Below are 26,848 nucleotides of genomic sequence, written 5' to 3' on the forward strand. Positions count from 1 at the left end.
ACCGTATTGTAGAAGTTTCAAGCTCCTATCTACAAAAATGTGGATAGGCCTACTGGTATTTTTGCCAGAAGGCAGATCACGATCACTCCTTTGTAGATAGGGGCCTGATTTTAGAAAACAGGGGGAAACGCCCCCTAAAAGTCATACAATCTTAACGAAAATTACACCGTCATATTCAGCGGTTCAGAGAACCTTTTTGTAGAAGTTTCAAGCTCCTATCTACAAAAATGTGGAATTTCGCATTTTTTTTTGCCAGAAGACAGATCACGGATGCGTGTTTATTTGTTTTGTTTTTTTTTGTTTGTTTTTTCCCCAGGGGTGATTGAATCGACTCAGTGGTCCTAGAATGTCGCGAGAGGGCTCATTTTAACTGAAATTAAAAGTTCTAGCGCCCTTTTTAAGTGACCAAAAAATTGGAGGGCATCTAGGCCCCCTCCCACGCTAATTTTTTCCCAAAGTCACCGGATCAAAATTCTGAGATAGCCATTTTATTCATCATAGTCACTAATAACTATGTCTTTGGGGACAACTTACTCCCTCGCAGTCCCCGTGGGGGGGGGGGCTGCAAGTTACAAATATTGACCTGTGTTTACATATAGTAATGGTTACTGGGAAGTGTACAGACGTTTTCAGGGGTATTTTTTGGCTTAGGGGGGAGATTTGAGGGGGGGGGGGTACATGGGAGGATATTTCCATGGAGGAACTTCTCATGGGGGAAGAGAATTTCAATGAAGGGGGTGCAGGATTTTCTAGCATTATTTGAAAAACAATGAAAAAATAAATATGGAAAGTTTTTTTTACTGTAAGTAAGGAGCAGCATTAAGACTTGAAACGAACAAAAATTATTACGCATATGAGGGGTTTACCTCCTCGTAATACTTTATTCTTTACGCTAAAGTATTTTTAGTAATTTCAGCTATTTATTATACGGCATTTGTGATTCAGAGGTCATTCTTAAGGATTTGGGACAAAATTTAAGCTTTACTGTTAAGAGCAAGTTATCGACGAGGGGTTAACCCTCTCATATACGCAATAAAAACATACGAATATAGAAGTTCGTTACGTAAGTTAATTCGTAAGCTACGTATATTTTTTACTAATGAAAACGTTCGTAAAAAATTAAAAGCTCTAGTTGCCATTTTAAGTAATCGAAAAATTGGAGGGCAACTAGGCCTCCTCCCTCGCTCCTTTTTTCATAAAATGTTCCGATTAAAACTACGAGAAAGCCATTTAGCAAAAAAAAAAATATACAAATTTTATTTTAATTATTTATGTGCGGAGAGCCAAGATCAAAACATGCATTAATTCAAAAACGTCCAGAAATTTAATAAAAAAAACAAGTTTTTTTTAAATGAAAGTAAGGAGTAACATTAAAACTTAAAACGAACAGAAATTACTCCGTATATGAAAGGGGATTTTCCTCCTCAACGCCCCGCTCTTCACGCTAATTTTTTTACTGTTTTAAAAAGTAGAGTTAAGAGAAAGAGTCAAACTTTAGCGTAAAGAGCGAGGCTTTGAGGAGGAAATGCCCCTTTCATATACGGAGTAATTTCTTTTCGTTTTAAGTTTTAATGTTGCTCTTTACTTTCATTTAAAAAACTTGTTTTTTTATTTGATTCCCGAACAGTCACGGAGTCTAGGCAAGATAAACATGTGTAAATGTTTGTTTAACTAAATTGATTCACTTGATATTTTATGGTGTTATATTTACTGATTTATAATAGGGCATCAGCTAATATGAAGGAGGGCTGGTAGGTCATCGTGTAGAAGGGGGGTTATAGATGCCTAAAAGAGCGCATTTCAATGCCCAAATTGTCCAACTCTCTATGACAAATTGTCTAACTCCTTTAAATGTGGAAAAGAGTACAAGGATGGGAAAGAATGAATTAATATCTCACCTCGCTTCATTTAGACTAAGCCTGAATAAGGGTGCTGCGGAATGATAACTCCCTTCTTATTGAAAAAGATGTTTCTTCCATTCATTTCAGAACTTCGCTTAATTAAACCAATTTATTTTTATTTCATAAAATTACATACATTGATGTGTAAGTGCACATCAGCTATTGTATAAGAGTGTGGATAATTGTGTTAGCGAGAGTGCCTCAAATAGTGCATTTAAACGCTCAAATATACTAACTCTCAATGACCAGATGTTACTGCCATGGCTAGCTAGCAGTAATTCTCTATGATTAGTTCTAAAAAAAGTTTTACTTTATGTTATACCAATCTTTTAGAATTTTTGGGATTCAACATCTTATTTTTGATTACAAATTTAAAACTTACTTCAAAGAATAAAGAAGCTCAGAAGCTGAATATGTTTAATCTAACAGTTCGTGGTAACGAACTGTAGTAAGGATCGACCCGTTCAATAGTAACCAAAACTCTAAAAAACAGAACTTCGATACCAACAGTTACATCAAAAGAATTGCATTTTAATGCTAATTTTAAATATATAATTTCATCAAGTTTAGTCTTACTCATAAGAAATTACGAGCCTGAAAAAATGTGCCTCATTTTAGAAAATAGGAGGGAAACACCCCCCCAAAGTCATAGAATCTTATCGAAAATGACACAATCAGATTCAGCTTATCAGTGAACCCAACTTTAGAAGTTTCAAGCTCCTATCTACCAAAATGAGGAATTTTTTATTTTTTGCCAGAAGAAAGATCACAGATGCGTGTTTTTTTTATTTTATTGTTTTTTATTTCCCAGGGGTGATTGTATCGACCTAGGGATCCTACGAATGTTGCAAGAGGGCTCATTCAAATGGAAATTAAAAGTTCTAGCGTCCTTTTTAAGTGACCAAAAAATTGGAGTGCACCTAGGCACCCTCCCACGCTCTTTTTTCCCTAAAGTCCCGGGATCAAAATTTTGAGATAGCCATTTGGTTCAGCATAGTCGAAAAACCTAATAACCATGTCTTTGGGGACGATTTGATCCCCCACAGTCCCCGGGGGAGGGGCTGCAAGTCACAAACTTTTACCATTGTTTACATACAGTAATGGTTATTGGGAAATATATAGACGTTTTCAGGGGGACTTTTTTGCCGGGGTGGCGGTGGGTCGGGGGAGGGAGTTACGTGGGAGGATCTTTCCATGGTGGAGTTTATTATGAGGGAAGAGAATTTCCATGAAGGGGGCACAGGATTCTCCAGCATTATTAAAAAAAACAATGAGAAAACAAATAAAAAAAGTTTTTTCAACTGGAAGTAAAGAGCAGCATTAAAACTTCAAACGAACAGAAATAATACGTATATAAGGGGGTTCGTCTCCTTCACAGTATCTTGCTCTTTGCGCTAAAGTATTTTTAGTAATTTCAACTAGTTATTCTACGAACTTTGTGACTCAGAGGTCATTCTTAAAGAATTGGGACAAAAGTCAAACTTTAGTGTAAAGAGCGAGGTATTGACGTGGGGATGAACCCCTTCAAACACGTAATAAAAATATATAAATATAGATGTTCGTTACGTAAGTAAATTCGCAAGTTATGTATATTTACTACTAATGAAAACGTTCGTAAATACATAAAAAATTTCTAGGTGCTTGTTTAAGTAATCAAAAATTGAAGGGCAACTAGGCCTCCTCCCCCACCCCTTTTTTATCAAAACCGCCTGATCAAAACCTTGAAAAAGCCATTAAGTCAAAAAAATATTTTATGCAAATTTCGCTTTAATTATTCATGTGCGGAACGCCAAAATCAAAACATGCACTCACTCAAAAATGTTCAGAAATTAAATACAAAAAAACACGTTTTTTTAACTGCAAGCTAGGAGCGACATTAAAACTTAAAACGAACAGAAATTATTCTGTATATGTAAAGGGGTTGTCCCCTCCTCAACGTCTTGCTCCTTACAATAAAGTTTTTTACTGTTTTAAAAAATAGAGTTGTGACAAAGAGTCAAACTTTAGCGTAAAGATCGAGGCGTTGAGGATGGGACAAACCCTTCCATATACGGAATAGTTTCTGTTCGTTTTAAGTTTTAATGTCGCTCCTTGCTTGCAGTTAAATTTATATATATATATATATATATATATATATATATATATATATATATATATATATATATATATATATATATATATATATATATATATAATATATATATATATATATATATATATATATATATATATATATATATATATATATATATATATATATATATATATATATATATATATATATATATATATATATATATATATATATATATATATATATATATATATATATATATATATATATATATATATATACATGTTAGCTATAGCCAATCTCTTGTAGCTCGCCTTCCCTGCTGTTTTTTTAACGTGAAAAACACTTGCTCTATAAAAACTTCAGATCTTTCTTTGCAATCTCCAAGAAAGTTTTCTTCAAACAATTCGATGTGGATTATTCTTGCTGAATTTTCCAGCCGTTGATCCTATTGTCGCTTTCCTCTTAGTTTGAATTTCAATCAAAATTATGCAGCATTCCTTACTTTGCGGCTAGTTTGCGTTTGTACAATCTAAGGAACTCTCAAAATATTCAAGAGGAAGAAAAGGCGAAGACTTGACAATTTTAAAGTCTTTTGTTTGTATAATCTAAATAAAAGCTTTTGTGGGCTCAAAAATATAGAAAATTTCAAAGGTACCACATCAGCGATAGGATTACAAATGTAAGAGGTTGATCTTTTTTTACTTTAAAAAAAGGAAACTGTGTGTCCTATTTTTGAGCTCGAAAAATTACTTTGCAGTGTATTTAGATCAGTTTTGAATGTGCTGTTTAAGAGATACATTATCCGCTGCAATTTTCAAGTATTTTTGATGTCTGGAACCCGTAAGAAAAAGTTCAGATAATCAAGCATGAAATCACAGAGCAATAGCTTTTAAGGTAGAAAAGACAGATTACTTAAACTAAGGAGCAGTTCGAGTTCCATGAACTAAGGAATATTCGTGAATTAAGGTCAATAACCCAGTGGTCTGGTCTTCATGCAAACCAAAGTATTCTTTTTTTTTCCTTTTTCTTTTTTTTCGTGCGCGTGTGTGAATTGTTTTTGAAATGATCTCATGTGGTTTTTTTAAAAGCTCAAATATTTATAGATGTATATTATCAAAAGGCAACTGCTCCTTCTTTTCATAAAAAACTTCAAATATTCTTTGTATAGTAGAGCATTCTGTATGGAGTACTCTGGTCAATGTGAATTAATGGTAAAAAAAAACTCAGACGCCAGAGCAAGATAAGCTGCACTAAGGCTACAAGTTTCTTAGACAAAGTAAAATTTATGGGTTTCATTAAAATTGCCTCTTACGCACTTTTTGAATGTACACACAAGTATGGATTACTTGTATTCTTGAGTAATAAATTTTCAATGTTTTTCTGGTGATCTATCAATAGATATCAATCATTTTGAGTGAGTTTTCTTAAACAAATTTTTATTTATTTTTCTGACAAAACAAAAATAAAGTATTAATAATACAGAAAAAAATCTGCTATATCGATATGTAAAAGCATCATTAATTATTAAAACTAATATAAAATGTAAAAGAAGATCGGTAGTTTATAAAGAAAAAGAAAATGAATTGGAATGAGAAACAACGAAAAAATGCTCTGAGTTTGGCATTTATTTTTTGAACTATAGCCTTAAGAGTACTCTTGGGTACTCTTGGCCTTTTAAGCGACATCACTGAGCGAATAGTCAGAACTAAATAATTCAAATGATTAAAAAGAATTGTAAAAATTCCTTTCATTAGATATATTTGAGAGACATAGCTAAAAGTGTAGTTGATCTAAGGCCGTACCTCAAAGAAACTGCAAAATGCATTAAATTGGTCAGAATTAGAAGAGATGAAAGTAAGTGTTTTTCGTTTTCTTTTAGAATGATGACTTTTTGCTAATTTTCATATAAAGACGTTGACAACAGGTAATCCCATGGCACAAGAAATCTGAAAACAATATTAAAAATAATATATTCAATGCAGGCAAAATTAGACTGCATATACCTTAACGGGAAAAAAGCTTTTACTCTCTTCATAACCTTCTTAGCCCTAGACTTGGCTGTCAAGAATTCTTAGAACACTATAGACGATACAGATCGGTAGCCAGCGCCACTCCGCCAATCTGACATCTTAGAACACTATTAACAGTGTTGTATAATTATTTAGAATATTCTTAGACTAGCATATACCTGGCTATTTGATCGGGCCTCAAATAATAAGAGATTTTTTTTATTTTTTTTTTAGCCCCTCTTTTCTTGTGTTTAAACTTAATTTGCTTCAGGTAATTCATAAAGTTAATGTATACTGACTGGATTACAAAGCTGATCAGAATAAAACACCGATAGAGAACAAGATCTTCGCGAAAAGCGAAATCCCAGGAACTTGAGGCTCAAAAGGCATTTTTTCTAAATTTTGTTAATTAAGAAGTTTGAACTATTAGTTTTATTTTTTATTTAAGCAAAAAACAAAATATGTTTCCATTTTTGTGACTTAATTTTTCAAGTGAATAGAAAACTTGATAGTCTTACTAGGGAGACACAATCTGCTCCATATTTTCATATAATCTGTGAATAATTTTATGATTGCTCCCTATGTTATTTACCCTCCCATCTAAACACGAAATCCACATAGAAAAATACCACATCCTCAAAGGTCCACATACCATACAGTTATATCGAAATGTACAACAAACCACACAATTCTGGGCCTATTACGTCTGTGACTCCTAGTTTAAGAAATAAATTAAAAATCAAAAAGATGTGTTCCGTAAGTTCCGAAAAAAATAGTTTGAAAATCACTACGCTAGGGTATACGAATGGAAATGAAGATTGGAATGGATATCGAAATGGAAACGAATGGAAACGGAGATCGAAAGTAAAATGGAATCGATATGGAGATCACAGTTTGGGAAATGTTACAGCTTGTTGTTTCCTATTCCTATATCCACTTGTACAGCCTGCTGACCTAGTTTGCATTGATTATGAGAACGAAGATTTAGTGAGAGATGGGAGGGGCATACCTCAGAGCCAAAATTTAGCTGTCATCGGCCCTGAATGTAGTCTAATTCATGAAAAAGTTTATTGATGGCTCCGGGGCGTGTGTGAGATTACGTAGGATAATTTACTATCAAAATTTGTATTCTTGTTCTTATTGGTGAAGAGAATTTATTGTCTGGCACTTACATCTTTCCTTAGGGTCCTGATTGCTTTGCGTTAAAACATTGCTTGCCATCAATTTCTTCCCTAACACACATGCAGTTCAATGATTCTTCTTCAAGTCCAAATTCCTACCTCTAATGCTTATGGGGAAATAATTTTTTTGGCAAAGCGGGGTACTCTTTTAAACAGCAAAAAAAGCTGAATGCCGCTATAATTTTGTGGGAATTGAGAGATTTATTGAAGAAAAACTTTGAAAATCATCTGATTTCGGAAAAACTATGGAACGCAGGTGATGGAACCCTTATAAATGTGTGTAGTAGGATCCTTTAGTTCCTATCCAGTTTCAAGCTCTTTTGGACATGTCAGTGTTAATGCTTTTGGACATGCTCTTTTTTCACTGATCTAATTGAAAACCAGATCAAAAGAAGAAGCACATGAATACGAGCGAGAGCTGTCAATTGATGTACTAAAAAATCGCTAGATAGCTTTAATAAATCAAGTACTTGTTCTTTTGACCAGCTAAATCTGCAAGAGATATGTACAAAAGTTCAATACTCTTTACAAATCGAGCATCAATTCAAGCAATGTGAAATTCTTCACCAGTGATACAAAGATTTGTCGCCATCTAGTCTGGTACTAAGATTTGTAACATCAGCGGTAAATTTGAAGGACAAAGAGTAGTGCTGCAAAAGCATTTTATTTAGCTACATACTTAAATACTTTTATATTTACATAAATATCTATTTAAGTAGTTATATCACTGCAAATAAAATAACGGAATAGTTTTCTAACCTATTACATAAAATATAACTGCGTTTTGAAGCATTTATACATTTTCACACATAAACTACTTTTTTGTGTGCTATAGTGCTCAAATACCTTCAAAGATAAAATAAATAATTCTTATTGCTCTTATATGGACTTTTTACATTTCTGTTGTGCTTAAAGGGAAACTTTTTCTTGAATCCCCAAAAACAAATTCAGGCTTTTTTTTGTAAAACATATTTTACGCAGTATTTCCATTCATGAAAAGAGCGACGGGTTTCCATTGCATTATTTTTCTTTGGCTCCTTCATATCGAGCAAGTGGTTGCAAACTTGGAAGGGGAGTCGTCCGATCAGAAATTGAAAGTTCTTAAGTCATTTTAAAAATCAAACACACAATCAGCTAACTATAAGGACAACCAAATTGTCCATGCCTTTTTTGCCTGGGCATCGCTATTCCCTCTCCCGCTGTATTACGTCAAAATTCTTAGCCTTCAAATTTTATTCACAAAATAAATATTCACTCTGAATGGCCGACCTAAAAATCATGTAGACGAACTGAAGTTTTGTCTTCGCCTCTATAATGGCATGATTGTCTTATAGATTTGTGATATTTTGTAAGGCATCAAATTACATAATTCACTCAGTACATTTAATCTTTAAATGGATGCAATGAGGATGTTTTTTTTTATGCATCAGAATTGCTTTTAGATAGAGTAAAAAAAGTGTTATTTTTCGTTTTTACTCTCGTTCGAATGTCTATAGACCAATTTGGAAGTCACTTGTCGTCCAAATGGTTCTCTTTTATTGTATGCTAAAACTTCTGTTTAATACAGTTTTTTATAGCCTATTTTAGACTTGATAATAAAAGGGGACATAAAACACAGAGTTGGAATAAAGTGCAGTGTTCATATTCTAATTTTGAGAAATTTTGGAGTAATTCATTGTTTGTACCGAATATATGAATTCGGTTAGGAGTAAATTAGTAAAATTTGTTAAATACCACCTGATTCTAAGTATTCATGAATTCTGCTAAAAAGGTGGAATTCAAAACTTCTTATTTGGACTCCGTAATAAGCGTCTCTCGGGCAAAATGTTATTCAGTATGTAATCAAACCCATATTGCGTGCCAAAGAAAAGGATTGGAACAAAAATTTGCGTGGCCCTTAGTAATGTTCCCAGTAATGTGTACTATTATACACCCTGTCATTTCAAATATTGTCCAACATGCGGTGAAGCCACCTACTAATACCAGATTAAAGGCTATTGCAGCCTTTGATACAAATCGTCCTGCTCGTGTTCACGCGAGGAGGAACGCAGGATTGTCCGAGATGCCATTAATTCCCTATTAGTCTAGATAAGTAGATGGCTAGATGCCAAGTAAAGTGGTCGTGTCAGATATGCCTTAACTGCTGCTTTGCTCCAATAGAAAAGATGCCGTTAAAGTACAAAGTTAGTGGTCGTATTCTACCAAAGAGTCTTTGAATCGAAGCAGGTTGGCATCTAATCTTCTTTTCACTTATTTATTCATTGATACGACGAAAGTGGTGGGCTTCAAGAAAGTCATCTTATTTTGGTTGTTCGGATGGATATTTTTAGCAGACACTCCTAAGCAAGGAGTAAGGCTATTTTTTCGAATTAATATACCAAAAAGAACATTTTAGGGTATGGAATGTTACCTATATGGGTGTCAGGTACGTAAGCAGGGTGGAGAGGCATTGGGGTCTCCCCAAAAAAATCCTATGGAAACCAAGTTTTTGGGCACCTTTTATGCAAAATTATCAAGAATAATTAGTTTTTATGTTATCGCCCCTCTCCGAAATAAATCCTGTATTCGTGCTTGGTGGGAAATAAGAATGTTGACAATGAATCGATTAAAGGACTAAATTAATTTAGTGGCTTTATTTAATGCTGTAATTGGGTATGGCAGCAAAAAAAGGGTAAAGGATGTGGCACTAGAACCTTAAGGTCCGAACCGGCGGTGCTGATCTCCGTCTCAAGGCCCTGCAGCCAGGAAGTACATGACAGTAACTAGTATTTAAATGATATATTTTGAAAAAGGTGTTTTATATTCCTTACTATGATACATTTAGGAGCACCGCGCATTTACAGCGTAATAAATCCATTCAATTATCTTCAAATGCCTCTCTATTATAATGATGAATGAATTTACGACAATTTTTCCCTTTTGCAAAAGAAAATGTAGAAAAAATTTCTAAAACTTGAATGTCCGTGTTTCGTCAAATAATACATTATTTGGGTGATTTGTATTGTTAATACTACCAGTGAAATTAGTATGTCTTTTGACATATACTATAATTTCCAATATCAAAATTCGACCGAATGTATCAATCTTTCGGCGATAACACACATATTATCGTCTTTTCATTATGTAATCTTCTTTGAGGCTCGTCATGAAAGTATTAGATTGAGCTGTAATCTTGGGATTGTTTTTCTTCTTTTTTTTAAAGAGCTTTCACAATTAAACATTAATTGGAAAACGACAAAATTCCATAATACAAAGCTTTTTTAGGACCTTAATTTTATCCATGATTTGTAAATTTTATTTAATTGATGTGTGAATACCAGCCCTCTTAACATTTTAGTCGAAATTATTTTTCGTATTTTGAACACGAAGTGTTTAATTTTGTTCTAAGGTTTTATTTTTTTGCTTTAATGTTTGCTGATGACATCTGTTAGCTGACTCAACAAAAAACCTGCAGAGACTTTTGGACATTTTAGAGGGATATTTACTTGAGAAAAAGTTAGTACGTATTGTTAGCAAATCAGCGGTTTTGGTCTTTAGGGGAAGTGAGAAGGGGGAGAAAGAGGAATTTAGGCGTGGAATGGAAAACATACCTGTTGCGGATGAGGTTTATTACTTAGGGTGTACGTTGACAAAGGAGGATAAGCAGGGAAAGCATGTAGAATTAGTTGAAGAAAAGGGGATAGGGTAATAGGAATGGTTCAAGTAATTCCTTCGGGTCAGTAGGTCTTGGAGATATTAAGTTAAAGAAGCGGGGTTAGCGGGGATATTAATTAAATTTGTGTATAGAGCATTCACTGAATATTCGCCTAAATCCCTATTTAAGGAAACATTATTATTAATATCAAGTCTGATTTCAATTGCTTCTCGAACTACTTGCTTTATGCCTATCCATTGCTAATAATGGCGAAAATTTTATTCGTCTATTTCCGACCCAGACGAAGTTAGGGCTAGTCTTACTGATACACTTTACAATAATAAAAAAAAGGCTAATCCTCCCGCCAATATAAAACCAGATAATTTGCGCGACCTAAGAATTGTATCCAATCTCCGCAAAGACCCGTCTATTATTATAGCTAAAGCAGATAAAAGCAATTCTTTGGTTGTCATGGATACAAAAGATTACGACACAAAAATTTATGTACATCTAAATGGCGAAACTACATATAGAACTATAACTCACAATCATACTGATCAGTTTGCTGACAAAATTATAAAAGAATTAAATCTAAAACAAAATGGTAAAATTACTCCAAAATTATATAATAAAATTTCCCCCCGAGGCAGCTTTTGGCCAAAATTTTATGGTCTACCAAAATTACATAAGCCAGGCATTCCTTTAAGGTCAATTGTAGCTTGTACGAAAGCCCCTGCCTCCAAAATTGAAAAATGGTTATGTACAGCCTTCAAATCTTTGATTTTTTCTCAAAAATCTTATATATATATAATTCGGTTGATTTAGATGAAAAACTCAAAAACGTAAATATTTCAGAAAATACAATTATCAGTAGCTTTGACATTGTATCTATTTATACAAATATTAATGTAGCAGAATCTGAGAAATTATTAGAAAATAAAATAAATGAAAATTATGACTAAATAGAAGTTTCAGCAACAGTATTAGATTGCGACGTTTTAATGACCTTGGTTAAACTTTGTAACAAGCATTTAATGTATTTCCAATTCCGTAGTTCTTTCTACCAACAAATAAATGGCTTACCCATGGGTGCGCCTCTCTCTGGGTTACTGACTAATATTTATGAAGAACATATTGAAAATTGGGCATTAAATTCATATTTTCTGAAACATATCTTTTGGGGACGTTACATGGATGACGTAATTTCACCTTGGAACTATGGGGAAAATGAACTTAGGTTTTTTTTTTAGATCACCTTAATACATATGATAGGAATTTACAGTTTACCTTAGAAATTGAAATTACAAATAAAATCTCTTTCCTAGATGTTCTAATTATTCGTAACTTAGATGAACTCAATTTTACTATTTACAGAAAACCAACACAAAACATTGGATATTTACATTTTGAATCAAACCACCCCCCACAAGTTAAAAAAAGGTGTCGAAATATCTCTCGTTGATCGTGCCCTAAACATTTGTTCTGATTCCTACATCACAGCTGAACTAGACTTAATCAGGGACATAATTTTGGAAATGGGTATCCTCTTTTATTTATTAATAATACAATTAACCGTAGAATGAAATGACACTCCCATAAAATTAACGATAATTTATCATGAGAATCCCGATAAGCCCCAAAACATAATTTACATCCCATATATTCCAAAAATCACTAGAAATCTTAAGAAAGTATGCACACAAATAATCTGTATGTTGTATTTACCAATAATTTGAAAATCATAAATCTCCTAAATTCTGGTAAAGATAAGACTCCAGTTACTCGCCAAAGAGGTGTCTATCAAATACCATGCGACTGTGGTAAATTCTATGTAGGGAGAACCCACCAGAATTTTGAGAAACGCCTGCAACAACATGAAGATGATATCACCAAAGCTCTGAATTCTAATAATATTACTTCTGTTTCTTTTTATTCTGCTTTAAGCAGCCATGTTTTCGAAAATCCTAGCCTCAAAATACTTTTTGAAGAATCCGTCATTATTAGCAATGATCTAGGCATCAAGCAAGTTGTTCGAGAAGCAATTGAAATCAGACCTAAGATTAATAATAATATTTCCTTAAATAGGGAATTAGGAGAATATTCACTGAATGCTTTATAAACAAATTTAATTAAAAATGACCTTACAACATATTTTAAAAAACCAATAGATATTAACACAGAACCTGTCACAAATAGACCTACAAGATCAGCAGCGAAAAAAGCTAGGCTGGCATTAAAAACGTGTTTTTAAATCATTTTCTTTCATTTCAATGAATTGTCTCGTTTCGTCACAATTTATTTATCAGTCCTGGTTGAACTTCGCTGAGGTAAGGATGCTGGGACTGCTTTAAAAAACTGTTCACTTTAGTTTTATTGATTTTTTCCTTTTGTAAGTTTTTTTCTTATTTGTATTGCTGAAGACGGCCCTTGGACATAGGGCCGAAATATTCATTCTAATTTGTTTCCCACTGTCATGAGAAATTCCCTATTGTTCCTCTTGTGTTGGTGTTTGTGATGGAAAGGCAGTGTGGTCTTCGTCGTTATTTACATCCCTTATCTTAGGGGTAGTGGGAGGTTTTGTAAACCCTCGAGGAATAATTATTTTAATTACTTCAATTCTTGACTATTTCGGACCTAATGACCATCTCAAAATTTTGATTGGATACGTTTGGGGAAAATAGGGTTTGGAAAGGGTGGGGTGTTGATGCCCTCCAATAGCGTTTGACTCTTTAAAAGAGCACTAAAAATTACTACTTCCAATTGAATAAGCCCCTCTGAAGTTTAGAACACCACCCCTTGCATATGAATACTCTGGAGAAAAAAGGAACCTTATTGCTTTGGGGTTGGTGGGGGGAGGCTAGTTGCCATCGGATCACTTTTGGCTCTGAAAAAGGGAACTAGAACTTTCAATACTTAGTCATTTGAGTCCCTTCCGGAGTTTATGCAACCACCTTTTTCGTGAAGACTTTATATGCCCAAAGGCATAAGCTACAACCTTTCCCCCTGGTTGCGGGAGGGGGGGTATGTAGATTCCGAAGTTTTTTCATCTGATCGTTGGAATATTTCAAACAAAATGGCTATCTCAAAATTTTAATCGGACGCGCTTGGGAAAAAGCGGGGGGGGGGGGGCACTTGCCTGCCGATCGCTTTTTATGACCCTTAAAAAGGTAAATTGAAATATCAATTTCCAATCAAATGACACCTCTGAAGTTTATACAACCACCCCTTACATAGAAATTTATTTGCCGTGGGATAACTTACAACTCTTCCCCCGGGCTTTGGAGAGCTGTGTCGACCCCTGAGTTTTTGTTATTTCATCTTTAAACTGTTTTGAACAAAATGGATATCTATAAATTTTGATCAGATGTGTTTACGGAAAAGTGGACCTTGTGGGGTGAGGGGCTACTTACCCTTTGATCGCTTTTGACTTTTATAAAGGGCACTACATTTCTCGATTTACAAATGCATGAGACCTTTCCGAAGTTTATACTATCAAATCTTCTATTAAAACCTTGTATGCCCCTCAATGCATAGTTTACAACACTTGGCCCCAGGTTTTGGTGGGCTGTGTTATCCCTGGAATCTTTGTCATATGATCTTAGGTCTATTTTGAACAAAATGGCTTTATAAAAAATTCAATCGGATGCATTTAGAGAAAATATGGTTGGCGGGGGCAGGAGGCTAGCCACAACCGGTTCGAATCTTAAAAGAGAATTACAATCTTCAGTTTCTAATCAACTCCGAGTCCCCTCCGAGGTTTATGCGACCACTTCTTCCATAAAAACTTTATATTCACCCAGACCATTAGTTACAACCCTTCCCCCGGCTTTAGGGTGGGGGGTTATTTCGTCCCCGAAGTTTTGTTATGTGATCGTTGGACTGGTTCAAACCAATGGTAATCTCACAATTTTGATCGGATGCATCTGCGACAAAGAGGATGTGTGTGGGGAGGGGAAAATACCTTCCTATCCCTTTTGACTAATAAAAAATATAGCTATAACTTCCAATTTTCAACCAAATCAGCCACTTCTGAAGTTTATACAACCTCCCCTTACATTAAAACCTTATATGCCCTCGGGGCATAACTTAAGACGTCTGGGGGTTTTTGTTCGACTCCGAAGTTTTTTACTATCTGATTTTTGAACTATTTTTAACAAAATGGCTCCCTCCAAATTTTTATCAGCTGGGTTTGGAGAAAAAGGGCGCGGGAGGGGGGACAAGTTTTTTTCTCTCATCTCTTTTGACTCTTAAAAAGTAAATTAGAACTTTCAATTTCCAATCATATGGGCCCTCTCTAGAGCTTTTACGAGCATCCTTTCTATGATAACTATGTTTGCCCCCCAGGGCATAACTTAAGACGCCTGCCCCGGGCCATGGGGGGGTTTCGTCAAAGCCGGAGTCTTAAAGTCTGATGTTTGAACTATTTGTAACAAAATGACTATCTCAAAATTTTTATCATATGGGTATGGAAAAAAGGCATGGTGGGAGGGCTAGTTGCCCTCTGATCTCTTTTGAATCTTAAAAAGTGAACGAGAATTTTCAATTTCCAATCAAATGAGCCATCTCTGAGGTTTATTCAAGCATTCGATCTATAAGAATCATATATGACCCCAGAGTATAACTTACAACTTCTTCCCGCGTCCTGGGGCGTAGTGTTGACAATAAAGTTTTTGTTATATGATCTTTGAACTATTTTTAACAAAATGGCTATCTCAATTTCAATTTTTATCAGATGTATTTGGGGGAAAGGGGTGTGGAGGGGCTAGTTGCCCTCTTATTACTTTATATTCTATAAAAGAGTACTAGAACTTTCAATTTCCAATTGAATGAATACCCTCTGAAGTTTATACGACGATCCCTTCCATGTGATGCACCTTTGGGAAAAAAACAAATAGTAAAGCATTGGAGCCGTGTGGCCTTTACTATAGGCAACGCTATAGCATTGACTCTGATTAAGAATATGGCACAGTTTATTCCTGCGGGAATAACCTATAGTGAGGGTGTTATGGGCTTCAATCGTTTTGATCAAAAGTTCAATTGAATCATTTAATTGTATCTGTGTGTTCTTAATTGTATTTGTACGTTTTTTGTGACCATGCCCTCGCATTTTTTTTTGTTTCTGTCAAAAATACTGTACTACTATACTTTTGTATCGTTGAATTCGTTTCTTTTTTCTGCATTTTCTGATGACCCGTTTAATAACTAATGCTCATTTTTCGCGTCCTTTAAAATAAAATGTCTTATCTTTTTCATTGCTTAAGGCCGCGCAAACGTCCAGAAATTATACTCTTTTTCAGTCCTTTTTCAATCGCGGCAAATCGACAAACACTCAAGGTTATCAGATTTCACTGCCGTCATTAAACTCAAGGGGTTTCTCACTGAAAATTATGATTAATGTATATTCATTCTTCGTAATTCGACAAGTAAATAGGAATATTTATTTGGAAAAGAACTATTATTCGAGGAGAAAATTAGAGAAATTATTATTCGAGATTTTTTTTTTGGAGGAGGGGGGTTCAACTCTTACGAAAGAAATACCAGGAAAACACAGGAAAATTAAACATTTCGCTGAGAAAATTAAGCATTATACAAATTTAAGGTGGGTGAATCCCTCGCCTGCGTGTGTGCCTGTGGTCTGGTCATCATTATTTGCCAGGAGACGCGGTATAAAATTGTGGAAATTACAAATAAAAAGTACATATTTTCGGGTTTTTACTTCATGCAGACCTATTTAGAAAAATATAATTTAAATAATTGCTCGCAGCGAAGTGACAAATTTATTTCATTTTATCAAAAAGTTCGTGGTAACGAAGTGTACTAAGGAGCGACCCGGCTCAATAGTAACCAAAACTCTAAAAAACGGATTTTTGATACCAATAGCTACATGAACAAAACGCATTTTAATGCTGACTTTAAATATATGAGATACCTATCTAAAATTACGAGTCTAAGAAAAATTGCCTTATTTTAGAAAATAGAGGGAAACACCCAATAAAAGTAATAAAACCAAAATTACACCCATCCGAATCAGCCTGTCAGGGAACCCTACCGTGGAAGTGTTAAGCTTCTATCAGGAAAAATAAGGATTTTTTTCCAGGGGTGATTATATCGAACCAGTTGTCATAGAATGTTGCGAGCGGGCTCATTCCAACGGAAATGAAGTTATATACAAGTGAATTATATATAAAAAAATGAAGTATATAGTACCCTTTTTAAGTGATCTAAAAAATTGGAGGGCACCTAGGCCTCTTCCCACGCTAATTATTTTCCCACAGTCACCCAATTAAAATTCTGAGATAGCCATTTTATTCAGCATAGTCGAAAAACCTTATAACTGTGTCTTTGGGGACGACTTATTCCACCAGAATCCCCGTGGAAGGGGCTACAAGTTACAAACTTTGATCAGTGTTTATATAGTAATGGTTATTGGGAAATGTAAAGACGTTTTCAGGAGGATTTTTGGTTGGGGGGGGGGGGTTGAGAACAGGGGGTTATGTTGGGGGAACTTTCCATGGATGAATTTGTCATGGGGGAAGAAAATTTCCATGAAGGGAGCGCAGGATTTTCTAGCCTTATTTCAAAATAGAACAATACAAAAATAAATATGATACAGTTTTTTCAACTGAAAGTAAGGAGCAGCATTAAAATTTAACACTAACAGAATACAGAAGTTCGTTACGTAAGCTAACTCGTAAGTTACGTAGATCTTTTACTAGCAAAAACGTTCGTAAAATATTAAAAGTTCTAGCTGCCTTTTTAAGTAACCAAAACATTGGAGGGCAACTAAGCCTCCTCCCCTGCTCCTTTTTTCTCAAAGTGATTCTATCAAAATTATGAGAAAGCCATATAAATATGAAATTTCGTTTTAATTATTCATCTGTGGAGAGCCAAAGTCAAAACATGCATTAGTTCAAAAACGTTCAGATATTAAATGAAAAAAAGACATGTTTTTAACTGAAAGCAAGGAGCAACATTAAAACTTAAAACGAATATAAATTACTTCGTATGTGAAAGGGGCTGCTTCCTCCTCAACGCCCCGCTCTTTACGCTAAAGTTTTACTCTTTTTCTCTCAATTCTACTTTTTAAAACAGTAAAAAACTTTAGCGTAAAGAGCGGGGCGTTGAGAAGGGAGCAGCCCCTTTCATATGCGAAGTGATTTCTGTTCGTTTAAGTTTTAATGTCGCTCCTTACTTTCAGTTAAAAAAAACTTGTTCTTTTTATTTAGCTTATCCATACGGGTTCATTAAAAAATATTCTAAAGTTCGATTGTTGCTTGAGTATTTGTATATCTGAATTTGTATTCGGATAAGACTGTAATGACACATGATAACTACCCATACCTAGCACAGTTGGATTTATATAAACGGTTCTCGTATCTCCATACTTCTTGGCAACCTTCCGTCGACAATTTCGGGTAACAGTGCCTCAAAATAAAATTTTTTTTAGATTTGGCAGCATTTTGTTAGACCAGAATTCACGGTCACGACCAATCTTTTCATAATATAATTCCTCTTCCCCTAAAAATATTACAAAGTATACAAAATCAATGTCACAACATTCCAATTGCATTTGAATTTGGTAATAGTAGTCATGTGTTCTTTTCAGCTTTATTTCACTATTAACTTTCTTTTCTAGACATGTATTTTTTTTTAAGCGCTATCCACTCTTCCAATGTAAGCCCTTTTGCTGTCAAAGGGCACTTCACCTCCAAAAGAGCCTTCTCACCCGAAGGAAAAATTGCTATCCCGTCCGGACTGGCCCCTAGAAACCCATATTCCTTGTGAATGAAAAGCCCAGCAGAGTTCACAATGCAACCCATTTTCTTTGCAAAAGCTGCAATAGCTACAGGCTCATACATCTGACCATGCTCCATTGCCTTTGTTTGGCGGTTTCTGGGATACAGCAGCTGCCGAACTAATGAGCCCACAGTCTTCAACCGCCTTTTACAAACAGCACCAGCTACGGAAGCTGTAATTCTGTTTTTTCTGTATTCTATCCAGCTATTATCGATAGAATTTCTCTGAAGCCTAGTGGCTTTTTCGATACTGAGGATATCTGTTGCAGTACATTGGAGACGAGTCAAAAAATCAGTTTTTGCAATTTCGAGCGCACTGCAATCAAGATCCGGAGCAGTTGCGTTCGAGCCGTAGTTTTTGTCTGCTCCGGTTGGCTCCCCGATTTCTTTTGAAGGGAGTTTTGTGGAAGCATTAGTGAAAAGGCGCTTTTTAGCAGACAGTTTTTTACGTCGAGCAGTAGTCATGGCCCGCTGTTGTGCAAGTTTTTTCAACTGCCTACTTGGTGTAGATCCTACAGTTCTTCGAAATATTTCAAGGCGAGCTGAGTGACCTTTCGTAAATCGGATTCCTGCTGCTTTAACACGGGTGGTATATCGCGCACTTTGGCTAACCATGATGTTTTTGCCACCTATAAGCCTTGCATCTATGCTCATAAAATATTCTGCCAGGTTGCTCGTGTGGTTTCCTATCAGTAGACGAGCCCTTCTGGTCAGCGTATCAAAGGCTGAATACACATGGCTGAGAAAGATGTTGCTAGGGGTGTCTTCAGGATTGACCTGTAGAACTTTCCCGGAGAACGAGCAGCGTGTAGGACAAAATCTATGGTCGCCACGGAAAAAATGTAGAGGAATTGCCTTCAGCGCACTGATGAGATCCTTCACGCTTTTCTTCTCTGTGGTGGCACATACAATTGCATTTCTGGCAAAATCACACATTTTCTTTATTATTGCGGCACTAAGAAATCTTCTGCATTCGGCATTTTCATGCTGCTTCTTATATAGTCTGTTTTTCAAGCATTTGCACGCATGATTAGCACACTCAATTTTTTCTACATTTCTGCCATATGGTACCCTTGCTATAATTTCAGAATGGGTACTTGAATCGCCGTCGGCAACAAATCGAGTATATCTTAGATTGTGCATGGATGTTGCTATTCGGAATGCGTCAACTAATATATCTGACTCCATACCTGTACTGGGCCCCTGCCAGTTCATAAAACATGTATGTTCAGGAACAGATCTATTAACTTGATGCCTGTATTTCACGCAAGTACTGCAATATTTGTTTCTAATTCCTAGATTTAAGAGTTTCTTCGAATAGAAACCTATCACCACTCCACAGCCTGAGAGTGCACGATATCTATTCCCATAACTTCGTGTACACCAGCTTCCATCAACTATAACACATGTCTCTACAGCTCCATTTGGGTGAATTTTCTCACCTGCTTCCAGTGCCATCCTTCGCTCGGTTTTCCCATTTTCGATAAGATAGTCATAGAGAACTTTTTCCAATTCTACGCAAATTTCTTTCTCAAATTTCGTAAAGACTTTTTGAGACGGGGTATTTATTCCAATGGTAGAGAAAAGTTCTTGAACCTGGGCGTGAGTCATTCCACCATTTATTGCACCAACCACTACCTCTTTGTTGACACTTACTGTTCCTGTTTCTGTTTTGTGTTTCTTTCTGATAGTATTCACACTATCAAAATCAGTCCTTTTCCGTTTTTTGACTACGGTTTTCGTTGAGTCTTTTTTTTTAAGCCTTCTAGGAGCAAGGGGTTTTTCTGTGTGAATTGTGGCTTCCTCATGACATGATTCGCATTTGAAGATGAGTCTTGAGCGCAATCCAGCTCTATGTTCTTTAGAAAACATCATATTTGAAACCAAATTGATGTCTTGGCACCTGTAAATAAAATGCTAATTGGTTGTGAGGAAGTAAAATAGTGAAGTAGCGATTTTATTGTTTTGGTAGAAAGGAAAGTGCTATAGCTTCAAAAAGGATAGGTAGTATGTAGAGTAGTGAGCGATGTAGGGTAATTAAAATATGAAATAAAATATAAAATATAGCTAGAAATGGGCGAGAAGTGGAAATTATACGATCTAACCGAAAGTTTGTTGTATTTCATTGTCAGATTAAACCACCCAATTTTATTTATGTATGTAACCAAGCCAAAAACTGTCCTGGAACTACCAATCAGGAAAGCCAAGTATTTCAAAACTTTACAAAATCCTTTGGGGCATGACAGGAAATGCCCTCTAAACAGGACCCGTGTCGATTTACCAAATTCCAACGGAAATTACTAACCAAATTCCAAGAAAATTAAGTCTCACTTGACTCCCTAAAATCAAATTCAAAGTAAAAATCCGTGCCCCAAATTCAGTTGCATCTAAACTATCATTTAAATTTTTATTCGAGTAATTGACAAAGTTCTTATTAGTACGATTAAAAATACCAATATGCTTTTATGAGTTAGGAGGATCAAATTAGCTAGTTTATTTCTCAAATCCTTTAAAGCCTTTGCAGACATTCTTTCAGAACCTTTATCCGTACTTTTTAATGATTAGATAAAAAACAAGTATTTTAAATGAAAGTAAGGAGCAACATTAAAACTTAGAACGAACAGAAATTATCCCGTATATGAAAGAGGCTGTTTCCTCCTCAACGCCCCACTCTTTACGCTAAAGTTTGACTCTTTCTCTTAACTCTACTTTTTAAAACAGTAAAAAATTTAGCGTAAAGAGTGGGACGTTGATGAGGAAGCAGCCCCTTTCATATACGAAGTAATTTCTGTTCGTTTTAAGTTTTAATGTCGCTCCTTACTTCTGTTAAAAAAACCGTTTTTTTTTTATTTAATTTCTGAACGTTTTTGAATCAATGCATGTTTTGATTTTGGCTCTCCGCAGATGAATAATTAAACCGAAATTTTAATATTTATTTTTTTGTCTAAAGTGCTTTCTCATAGTTTTGATCGAATGATTTTGAGAAAAAATGGAGCGGGGGAGGATGCCTAGTTGCCGTCCGATTTTTTGGTTACTTAAAAAGGCAACTAAAAATTTTAATTTTTTACAAATCTTTTTATTAGTAAAAGATATACGTAACTTACAAATTAGCTTACGTAATTAACTTCTGTATTCTCATGTTTTTATTACGTATACGAAGGGGCTCACCCCTCGTTAGTACCTTGCTCTTTACATTAAAGCTTAAATTTTGTCCCAATTTCTTAAGAATGACCCCTGAATCACAAAAGCCGTAGAATAAATAGTTGAAATTACTAAAAATACTTTAGCGTAAAGAGCGAGGTATTAGGAGGAGGTGAGCCTATCGTATGCTTAATAATTTCTGTTCGTTTTAAGCTTTAATGCTTCTCCTTACTTTCAGTTGAAAAAAGCTTTTTCATATTTATTTTTTCATTATTTTGTTTTAAATAATACTAGAAAATCCTGGGCTCCCTTCATGAAAATTTTCTTCCCCCATGACAAATTCCTCCAAGGAAAGTTCCCTCAACATATCCCCCTCTTCTTCGAATTACGAGTTTGGAAAATAAGGGGAAACACCCCTAAACGTCATAGTATATTTTTTTATTTTTCAAAATGGCAAGTTTTTTTTTTTTTTAAATGGAGAGTTGTGAGACAGAGTCAAACTTAAGCGTAGAAAGCAAGGCGTTGAGAAGGGAACAGCCCCTATCATATACGGAGTAATTTCTGTTCGTTTTAAGTTTTAATGTTGCTCCTTACTTTCAGTTGAAAAAACTTGTTTTTTTTATTTATTTCAGAATAGCGCGACTCATTTTTTCCGCCGATTGATTAGCTTTCGTCATAAATTAATACAGAAGTAAAAAGTGGGGCTATTTCAAAATGTAATGGGGAAATATATAATGGGCTATATACTGTCGCTTAAAGAGGGGCGAGGGGTGGGGTATAGCAAAGCATTCGCTCTTAGGAATAGTATAAGTAGCTACTTATGGTTGTTTTAAGTTCTTTTCTGAATTTTTAGGCCTTCCTTCAAATGTGCCCCTCTCCTTATTTTTTACCAAAATATAATTTAAAAGATCTACTGTTTAATACTGTAAAAACTTTAGCGTAAAGAGCGGGGCGTTGAGGAGGGAACAGCCCCTTTCATATACTGGGTAATTTCTGTCCGTTTTAAGTTTTAATGTTACTCCTTCCTTTCATTTAAAAAAAATCGTTTTTTATTTAATTTCTGAACGTTTTTTTAGTTAATCCATGTTTTGATTTCGGCTCTGCGCAGATGAATAATTAAAACGAAATTTGAATTTTTATTTTTTTGGCTAAACGGCTTTCTCAAAATTTTGATCGAACGATTTTGAGAAAAATGAGCGGGGAAGGAGGCCCAGCTGCTCTCCAATTTTTTGCTACTTAAAAAGGCAACTAGAGCTTTTAGTTTTTTACGATGGTTTTCATTAGTAAAAATATACGTAACTTACGAATTAGCTTACCTAACGAACTTCTATATTCGCAGGTATCTATTACGTATATAAGGGGGGCTCGCCCACTTGTCAATACCTCGCTCATTACACTAAAGCTTAAATTTTGTCCTAAATCCTTAAGAATGACCCCTGAATCACAAAGGCCGTAGAATAAATAATTGAAATTACTAAAAAATACTTTAGCGTAAAGAGTGAGAGATTAGGAGGAAATGAACCCCTTATATGTGTAATATTTTTTGTTCTTTTTAAGTTTTACCGCTGGTCTTTACTTTCAGTTGAAAACACTTTTTCATATTTATTTTTTCATTGTTTTTTTAAATCATGCTAGAAAATCCTGCCCCCTCCCATTCATGGAAAATTTTCCTCCCCATGACAAATTCCTCCATGGAAAGTTTCCCCAACATAACCTCCTCTTCTCAACCCCTCCTTCCAACCAAAAAATCCCACTGATAACGTCTGTATACTTCCCAATAATCATTACTATGTGCAAACACTGGTCAAAGTTTTTAACTTGCAGCTTCTCCCATGGGGCATTTGGGGGAGTAAGTCGTCCTGAAAGACATAGTTATAAGGTTTTTCAACTATGCTGAATAAAATGGCTATATCAGGATTTTGATGGCGCTAGAACTTTTCATTTCCATTTGAATGAGCCCTCTCGCAAAATTTTAAGACCACTGGGTCGGTACAATCACCCTTGGAAAAAAGAATGAAATAAATAAACACGCATCTGGGATTTGCGTTTTGGCAAAATATACAAAATTCTACATTCTTGTAGATAGGAGCTTGAAACTTGTACAATAAGGTTCTGTGATACGCTGAATCTGATGGTGTTACTTTCTTTAAGATTAAATGACTTTTAGGGGGGTTCCCTCATTTTCGAAAATAAGGTAAATTTTCTCAGGCTCGTAACTTTTGATGGGTAAGACTAAACTTGATGATGAAACTCACATATTTAAAATCGGCATAACAGTGCGATTCTTGAGATGTTCTGATATCAAAATTCTGTTTTTTAGAGCTTTGGTTACTATTGAGCCGGGTCGCTCCTTACTACAGTTCGTTACCACGAACTGTTCGAAATTACCTCTACTGGTAAGTTCGCTTTATGTTGGAAAAAAAATGATAAAAAGAAGTTTTTTAACTGAAAGTAAGGAGCAAAATTAACGAACAGTAATTACTCCGTATATCAAAGGGGCTTTTCCTCCCTCAACACCTTGCTCTTTACGCTAAAGTTTGACTCTTTTTCTTAAGTTTACTTTTTAAAACAGTAAAAAACTTTAGCGTAAGGAGCAGAGCGTTGAGAAGGGATAAAACCTTTTAATATACAGAGTAATTTCTGCTTGTTTTAAGTTGTAATGTCGCTCCTTACTTTCAGTTCAAAAACTTGTTTTTTTTTCATTTTATTTCTGAACGTTTTTGGATTAATACATTTTTTTTGCGCTTTTTTTCTGTTTCTCTGTTTGCCATTCTGGCATGTCCAATGAATTGTGGGACAGAATAGAGGCAGTTCAAAAAACGTGTCTAAGAATTATTTTCTAACAGGGTAAAGGGCCTTACATTTCCCTTCTTCGGAGAGCAAATCTAGTCACCCTTAAGGAAATGAGAGTACAAATTTCCTTATTATTTTGCCAACAATATCGTGCATAACCCTTGTACTACTTCTCCTTTCCCTAGTGAATATTTACCCACCCGCCACGTCAGGGGCGGATCTAGGATTTTTTTTTTGGGGGGGGGTGTACATGAAAGGTTACTCCGATAAACTTGTGGACAAAGAAATACCAACAATTTAAAGGGAACTGCAACAATTTCTAAGTCGTGGGTAGGTAGTGGACATGGACTTTAATTTAATATAAAATCTGATGAGTTGTATTGAAATTAAAGTCAATTAGAAATATTGATACAAAAAAAGTAAGTTTATAAGAACCACCTCGCCATAAAACACAATTAAAAGGTTGTTCACCCTCTACAAAAAAATAATATATTAAATCTTTTCTGCATAATTTTTAGCATTTGCACTTCTGGCGACTATAGCGAGTTACTGAAACTTTGTATTGTCAAAAAAAAAAATTAGTACCATATTTTGGTATCATACATTCTTTGGAACTAATTGTTGATTAAACATTAAGTAATAGTTCGTTTGATGGTGTAGCAGGAAAAATAGAACAAAGGAATAGAAATATAATGCTTTCTTATTGTTGCTATTAGCAGCGGATTAAGTCAGAATTTTAAATCTCCCCTTCTTACGAATGAAAATTTTCGCCTCCCAGTTGGCATTTGTGGTAATACGGACAGATCCCCTTGATAAACTTGAATTTAATTAAATACTTTTTGGGGATATGTGTCATTAATAAAAATCTAATAGAGACTGCAAAAAGTAACTGAAACCTTGTTTCAAACTTGTTTGCAAAAAGAAACAGCCTTAATAACTAAAAACTTACTAAAAACTCGACTATTAAAAACCAAATATAAAAAAAATTCGTCCCTAAAAGAACCAGAGCAAGCGGTCCCAACCACAAATCTACTACTATGTCAGGGGGAGGGTGCCCCCTGCATTCGCCACTGCCCCATGTTCTAATTCAACAAAAATACCCCTTCTTGCCCAAATAAGAGTTTCCACTGAAAGATATAGAAGAACGTTCATCCTTCACATATTTGAAATTTTAAATTACTAACCCTTCGCTCTTATCGCTCCACTTTTAACTTATAGTTTTAAAGCTTATTTTGCAACTGCAAACTTTACAATTCTTGCAAGGTAAACTAAATTGTCATTTTGTTTAAATTTGTTTTCCCGGTTTTAATTTAAGACTTTTTATGGTTTGACTTTTTTACTGATTGCAATTTTATGAGTTTAAACTGGTTTGATATTTATTACTGATTGGCATTCACCATTTTTTTTAATTTTTTTATTGAGACTAAAATGTGAATTTGGCCCTTTTGGGCTTGTGATAGCCGTTTTGTAGAAATAAATCTTGTCTTGTCTAAACGAAGATGAGATTGCTAAAGAAATAGCGAAACAACTGCCGACTATTCTATATAAGCTTTAAATTGTTGGTAAAACCAACAATAGTGAAATTAAACTAACCTAAGTAGATACCGTCGGAGCGTTCTGTTGTTTTGGGATGAAAATATCTTTAAAAGTTATCGAACATTCTTTCTCTATAGCAGAAAAGACAATTATCAAGAATTAATAAGGTACAAGTTGTATTAATTGCAACCCAGAATAATTCCCCATCCTAATAATTTTGATAGCAGTAAATCAATGACGTAAAATGAAAGACAAAGAAAAAACTTACATGTGGCGAATCACGAGCTTTTCATAATTCTCAAAAAGGTAAGGCAGATCCACAATCCAGCGTGAGCCTTTTAGAAGGTCTGACCCCAAATTTCTTCCAGAAGTGATAACTTTCAACACAAAAGGGGAATTTGTTCCAATTCCTTCGGAACTTGATTCGTCGTGAACCGAAGCATCCGTTAAGTCTTCTAACATATATTTTGGTAAACGCGGTCTGCCTCTAGCCCGATAATTTAATTTCAACTTTTCACGATGGGCCTGCACATTTGGCAAATGGAGCCCTCGTATATTTCTTTTTTTTCCCATGTTACTGTGGTCAATAGCAAGAACTATATAAGATCTTTATTAGGGTTCTGACCATTTTTATCGGGGTTCACTTACTAAAGGGTTTAATTGTTTCTTGGAAAGGCCTTGGACTTGAGACTGGTCATTTGACTGCTTTAGTATGGGTAATTTTTATTGGGGTTTATTTACCAAGGGGTGGGATTGTTTCTTGGAAAGGCCTTGGACTTG

The 26,848-nt window shown here is 34.9% G+C and overlaps 1 protein-coding gene and 1 long non-coding RNA gene across 2 annotated transcripts in view; one reads left to right on the plus strand and one right to left on the minus strand.

The window, feature by feature from the left end:
- LOC136041482 (glutamate receptor 1-like) overlaps window positions 1-26,848 on the plus strand; it is a 254,832-nt gene that overhangs the window by 140,109 nt on the left and 87,875 nt on the right. The window lies entirely within an intron of this gene.
- LOC136041491 (uncharacterized) overlaps window positions 7,627-26,848 on the minus strand; it is a 43,298-nt gene continuing 24,076 nt past the window's right edge. The window contains exon 3 of the long non-coding RNA XR_010621047.1: window positions 7,627-7,818. This is a non-coding gene — a long non-coding RNA (uncharacterized LOC136041491). The remainder of the gene's footprint in view (window positions 7,819-26,848) is intronic.

The sequence above is a fragment of the Artemia franciscana genome, chromosome 2, assembly GCF_032884065.1.
Source record: "Artemia franciscana chromosome 2, ASM3288406v1, whole genome shotgun sequence".
NCBI classification, from domain to species: Eukaryota; Metazoa; Arthropoda; class Branchiopoda; order Anostraca; family Artemiidae; genus Artemia; species Artemia franciscana.